At 39.7% G+C, this 6,353-nt stretch overlaps 1 long non-coding RNA gene across 1 annotated transcript; it reads left to right on the forward strand.

Moving 5' to 3' along the window:
• Positions 1 to 474: 474 nt before the first annotated feature.
• Positions 475 to 5,806, forward strand: LOC122135329. Its single transcript, XR_006153445.1, has 3 exons — positions 475 to 690; positions 1,391 to 1,498; positions 4,942 to 5,806. It is a non-coding gene; the product is annotated as an uncharacterized LOC122135329 (long non-coding RNA).
• The last annotated feature ends 547 nt before the right edge of the window (positions 5,807 to 6,353 follow it).

The raw sequence follows: 6,353 nt of genomic DNA on the forward strand, positions 1-6,353 counted from the left end.
GCCACACTTTTTCCTTCCCACAGACTTCCCACTGAGGTGCCTTGATACAGCACTCTGGGAACAGCCTATTCGTTCAGAAATTTCTTTCTGTGTCTTACCCTCTCGCTTGAGGGTGTCAATGATGGCCTTCTGGACAGCAGTCAGGTCGGCAGATTGTGGTTTTGAGTAATGAACCAGGCTGGGAGTTTTTAAAAGCCTCAGGAATCTTTTGCAGGTGTTTAGAGTTAATTAGTTGATTCAGATGATTAGGTTAATAGCTCGTTTAGAGAACCTTTTCATGATATGCTAATTTTTTGAGATAGGAATTTTGGGTTTTCATGAGCTGTATGCCAAAATCATCAGTATTAAAACAATAAAAGACCTGAAATATTTCAGTTGGAGTGCAATGAATCTAAAATATATGAAAGTTTAATTTTTATCATTACATTATGGAAAATAATGAACTTTTATCACAATATGCTAATTTTTTTGAGAAGGACCTGTAATGTATTTGATTGAACTGGAGTTAGGAAGATGTTCTTTGTATGTGTTAATTAAGTCCTTGTGAGCAGGCAAAGGCTCGAGCTGCAGGCTTGTGGAATTTGTTTCTTCTGGATGAGAGTGGCCTCTCTCAGCTGGATTATGCTCATATCACAGAGAAGACCGGACACTGCTTCTACGCCCCCAAAGTCTTTAATTTCCAGGCCCCAGGTGGGTGGGTGTTTCTTCACGAGTCAGAAATGTTACTGTTTTTATGGAGCTTTTAGATTATGGCTTTAAGGTACACTGTTCTGTTTTTATACTACAGAATGATAAAAAAAATAACATGAACTATAAACAGATGTACAGCTATAATTACTAAAAATTTCTTTTTTTTTTTTTTTTTTTTTTTTTTGATTTATCAGAGAATGTGCTGTATTATAATTGTGCCTAAATTCTGGTACATTTTTTGTAACTTATATGTCAGAAGTTTGTGTTTTGTAGAAATACTCTAATGTTTACAAAAAAAAAATCATATATTTAATATAATATTAATATTTTAGCAGTTATTTAAAATGCATCTGATCGCTCTACACAATAATCTAGAAACAATGTGAATGAACACCACAACAGCTTAAGCAGCAAACTTTGCAAAACACAAAATTTATGTCACTGCCAAAACTTTTGGCCATGACTGTACATCCGTATATGCAGTAGGATTTGTCAGGTTTTACAGGTCAGCATTGGAGGGAAGAGATTATTGATCTGCCTTCGTGCCACTGCATACAGGACTTTAATGATTACAAGGGTACATGAATTAAAATAAAATGATGTGCACAGAAAAAACATTTATAACAAACACTGCAACATTCCAGAAAAATATAAGAATTCTTCATTTTGATTTTTAATGGTGACTTTAACTCTCTAACAGACACTGGCAATATGAAAGTTCTGCACCTGTTTGGCACTGAGGAACAGAAAAGACTCTGGCTGGAGCCCTTACTAAGAGGAGACATATGGTCCTGCTTCTGTATAACAGGTAATATGTAAAATTTACTAATTGACTATTCAGCTTTAAGAAAACCTTGTATAATTAGAATGGTTTCAGGTTCGTAGAATCAATTCTTTGGTGGACATGTGTCTTTGGGGTGTTTACATAAGTTTCATTAAACAGCTGGACAGAGTGCAAGGTTTTGGAACAGAACATAGTACTCTCCAGACACATATTCATTAGTACTCACTTGATTTAGGTTGATAATGAGGTCTGTGTTCAATGAGTATACAAGGAGAGAAATAGCTGGTCGATGAGATTGAGGAAAAACAAAATTATTTTAATTTTCTTGCTAATTGAGCAAGCCAAAAGATGACTATAGATTGTGTGAGCACATGTGAAATAATGGTTAAAAAGGCATCAAGTTTCTCAACATATACAGATGGTGCTGTAATGCCCCTTTTCAGATGTGTTCTTCTCCACTTGTTCTTCTCTGACCCCGCTGTCCCAGTTAGCATTTATTTATATATTTTTTTTTGTCCAATGGTCATGTTTTAACTTTGCAGTTTCTGTATTGCATTAGTTTTGTATATTTCTCACGGGGATTTAATAATTTTTGACTTTTCCGTAAGAGTTTAACCTCGTTTTTTTTTTTTTTTTGGGGGGGGGCTCATTGTATCAGTAAAAGAAAACTGTCAATTTCCCCACATTATTTATCCAAGTGTGTGCATGCATATGTGTGTTGTTTTAGCTGTCATACTACAGATGTAATAGCTTGCTCATGTTTGTGAAACAAATATCTGATGTCATATAAAATATCTACACTAGGTTATCATTTCCACCTTGACAGCCAGTCTCTCTGTTTGTGTTTTTTCACTCTGTTGTTAACCTCCAGATATTATCCTCCAGTGAAGAAGTTCTCAATCTTTTTGTCTCCTAGCTTCCCAATTGTCCACAGCAACACAATACTTAAAAATAAATATAAGTAATATAATTAAGTGCATTAAAATAAATAAAAATCTAGATTTTTTTTTATTTTAACATCAAGTAAAAAGCATTCAAATATTTTGCTAACACCTTGAATACATTTGTCACAATACACTCGAAGAGCAAGGAACAAGGAAACAAGGAGTCACAGTCTTTAATAATCCAATCACAAGGGGAACATAGGAGACACAGGAAGACATGGAAGGGCGTTCAAGAACTGACAAACCCAACCTGAAAGGACTGGGGCTTTTAAACACAGGATAATTGGGGAACAACGAGACACACCTGGAATCAAATTAACAATCAACATGAGGATCAGGTCCATAACCCTGACATAACGCCCCCTCCCAGAAGGTGCGTCCTCGCACCATAGCAACAACAGAGGGAAGCGTGGGTGGGAACTTGGGAGGAGGTTCCGGAGGAGGACGGATATCCAGGAGGAGGCCGGCAGAGAGAGACCGGGGGTGGTGGACGAAGGAGGAAGGAGCCAGGAGGGACCCAGAGCAGGAGGAGCACAGCAGTACTCAGGCCACAGCCATAAGAGCGGCCCACAGTGGAGCCAACGGTGGGAGGAGCCATGGAGGAGGGATGGCCGCCAACTTCAGGGGGCCGACCAACGGCAGTGGAGCAGGTGGAGGAGTCCAAGACGAAGAGCCAACGAGCCAGGGGATGCTGAGGACATGGGGGCCAGGGTGGAGCCGAGTGCTGAGGACCAAGGTGGAACTGGCTGGAGGAAGGAGCCCAATGGAGCCTGTGGTACAGAGTGACAAGTTGCAGCCAGAGGAGAGGAGTACAGAGGCTATGGCGGGTCGACACCCGACCAAGGCAGAACCGGAGGGATGAGGGAGCTCAGTGGAGCTGATGGATCGACGGGTGATGGTGGAGGTGAGGGAGCTAGGAGCCAATGTGGAGCCGCTGGGTCTATGGTCTGAAGTGGAGTCCGGGCCTCGGAGGCTGGAGGCAGATGTAAAGGATACTCCGAACCTGGCAACACTGGAGGATGGCAGTCCTGCTGAGCTCGCACCATAATAATGGTGGACTGAGGGTGAGCAGAGGGGCTGCCAGACAACAGTGAAGGAGGCAGGAGCAGGTGGAAGGGTGGGCATTTGAGGCACTGGAGGGCGCTCTGAATTGGATTTGGGGGCTGGAGCCCTCCCCTCTTCATTTTGGCACCAACGGCGTGCCATGCTAAGCTCACCCTCAGCCAGGATACAGGGGACAGAGCTGCTCTACGCGCTCACACCATCTGTGGGGCTCTGTAGCTGGGTCTCACACCTGGTCTGACGGGTTGGGCTCAACTTCCGGGGCGATCCTCTGCTCAGTTGCTTGGCTTTGCTCTGGCTCGCGGCGGGTAATGGCGCTCTATCAGCATGGGCTCAGGCTGATGCTCTGTACCACGGGGAGATGGTGGGCTGAGCTCTGGGTCGGCAGTGGCACTGGCGATAAACTCCTTGGAACCGGTGGGGAACGGAGATCCATTTCTCGCCAGTGTCCACTCCACAAAGGTGGTGAAATTTGCTCGAGGGCCATCCTCGGACGTTCTGCATGCGATGTTCAAACTGGCATCATAGAATGCACAAAGTGCGTTGTCTGGGTAGTTGGTGAGGCTTGCCTGGACCAGGAACAGTCTCGTGTGGCCCTCGAGTGATTTCTCCCCCTGCTTCAGCAGGAGGAGGAGGTATTCCGGGCGAAGGAGGGGATCCATGGGACACAACAGAAAGAAAAACACTGGGAGAAACAAAACAGAGGGTACAAACGGAAGTAACTGTTTAGATTGGTTCTTTTGCCACAATACACTCGGAGAGCAAGGAACGAGGAAAAGAGAAGTTCTTCAATATTACAGTCTTTAATAATCCAATCACAAGGGGAATGTAGGAGACACAGGAACACATGGAAGGACGTTCAAGAACCAACAAACCCAAACTGAAAGGACTGGGGCTTTTAAACACAGTATAATTGGAGAAGAACGAGACACCTGGAATCAAATTAACAATCAACATGAGGAAGAAACTGGGTCACAGGGAGCAAAAACACACACAGACAGGTCCACAACCCTGAGAACATTTGAGTGTGCACTCTGCATTGATAGTTTTCATAAACATTTCAAATTTTATTAAACAAATAATACTTTAAGAGAGATGTGCGTTTATTTGCCGAAACAATAATGAAAAACACAATGTTAGAGATTTTCTGTAAAAATAAACATATTCTTTATGAAACATGGGACAAATTAGACTGTGTCTGGGTTTCAGGAGTCTTTTCTATAATACAATTAAAAAAAATTTTGTTGATTGTTTGTTTTATCCTGTTTTGTTACACCACATAACTTTGATTTGGAGGACAAAGTTTTTTTTTTTCTTAAATACTTGGAGGGAAAAAGAATTGTAAAAAAAAAAAAAAAAAAATCCTTGACGGATGTTTATTTTTATTTTTTTACCTAAAATTATTTTTGTCACTGAACCTAGTACTCTCTTACACTTACACTCTGTTTGTCTCTTTTCTAGAGCCGGATGTTGATTCAAGTGACGCCACAAAGAGTGCACAAAGACCATTTTATCATTAATGGCAAAAAGTGGTGGAGCAGTGGTAAGCATGTGAATGTTACAGAATGAGAATGAAAGTTGGAGTGGAGAGGAAATATTTTGTTTGTCAGTTGCCAGGAAAATAAATTGTGATTTTTAGGGTTTCACTCTTGTGAATTCACTTGAAAACTGAATCATCATGACTCATCTTTGAGTCATTTTCAAACTGAATAAGCTGAAATTAACAGTCTGTACTCAAAGTGGTAAACTCACCCTCCCTTGCTTTCATTTTCATTCATATTTTTAGGAAAGCTGACCACAGGCATTCGTAATTGCATTTTTACGTGTGGAGCAGCACTTGCACGACACAAAGATTAAAAACGATCTTTATGTGATGAAAGGCAGTTTTAAGGTTTATTGTGGGGAGATAACATCAATGATTAGAGTTTAAACTTGCAGTTCATCCTGTTTACAATGCCCAGGGTTGTTTTTCAATCTGTATTGGATGTTTAGAGTTGCTTTGGTATTTTTCTCTTAGACAGTGTCTCTTATAGAACATTCCAGATGGTTCTATCTGTGGGTCTTTGTGGTTTCGGGGCCTTCTAAATTAAACATCCTCAAAGCACGACAAAGGACCAAAGGCCTGTTGTTCTCTGTATCATCATACCAAATTAACTCCATAAAGTCTGAACTTATGTTTAACTGCTACAGCAAATCTCAGTTCTATACAACACATTATTGTTATGGTAATGAGTGTTTGAAATCGATATGAACCAAAACTGACCTGCTTAACCTGTTTAATATGCATTTTTTGTTCTTACTTTGAGTGATTTATTGGTGCACATTATTTCACTATGTAATATTTCATTTGAAAAATTGTTTTTGTAAACTTTTGTTTTGGAAAACGAAGGTTAATGTATTAATTTATACTTTTTAAATTATTATTATTATTATTATTATTATTATTATTATTATTATTATTATTATACAGAGTGGGAAAATAAATGACCAATATTAAATCATATCTATATGAAATTATATTTTCTATTATATATATTATTTTATTTATTTCTAAAAATGAAAAGTTATAACATTTTACAATGCAATCAAATATTGGTGGTTAAAATATTTGTTAATAAACAATCTTTTTCAGAGCTGTAAACTCACTAAACTTTTTTTCCCCTTTGTATTTCTATGAAAACTGAATGCAGGCATGCATAATTGCATTTTGTTGACTTCTAGAATGGCACTCAAATGAATCACATTTCAGAAGTGTTTGCATCAACACTACTATTGCATGTTGCAGTTTGCCCGGTTGAAACCCCCGGTATCTCAGAAATATGATTTGAAAACACATATCACATACCACACATTTTGGATGGTGAAGTTTATGG

This window comes from Cyprinus carpio, chromosome A24 (genome assembly GCF_018340385.1).
Source record: "Cyprinus carpio isolate SPL01 chromosome A24, ASM1834038v1, whole genome shotgun sequence".
In the NCBI taxonomy this organism is placed as follows: domain Eukaryota; kingdom Metazoa; phylum Chordata; class Actinopteri; order Cypriniformes; family Cyprinidae; genus Cyprinus; species Cyprinus carpio.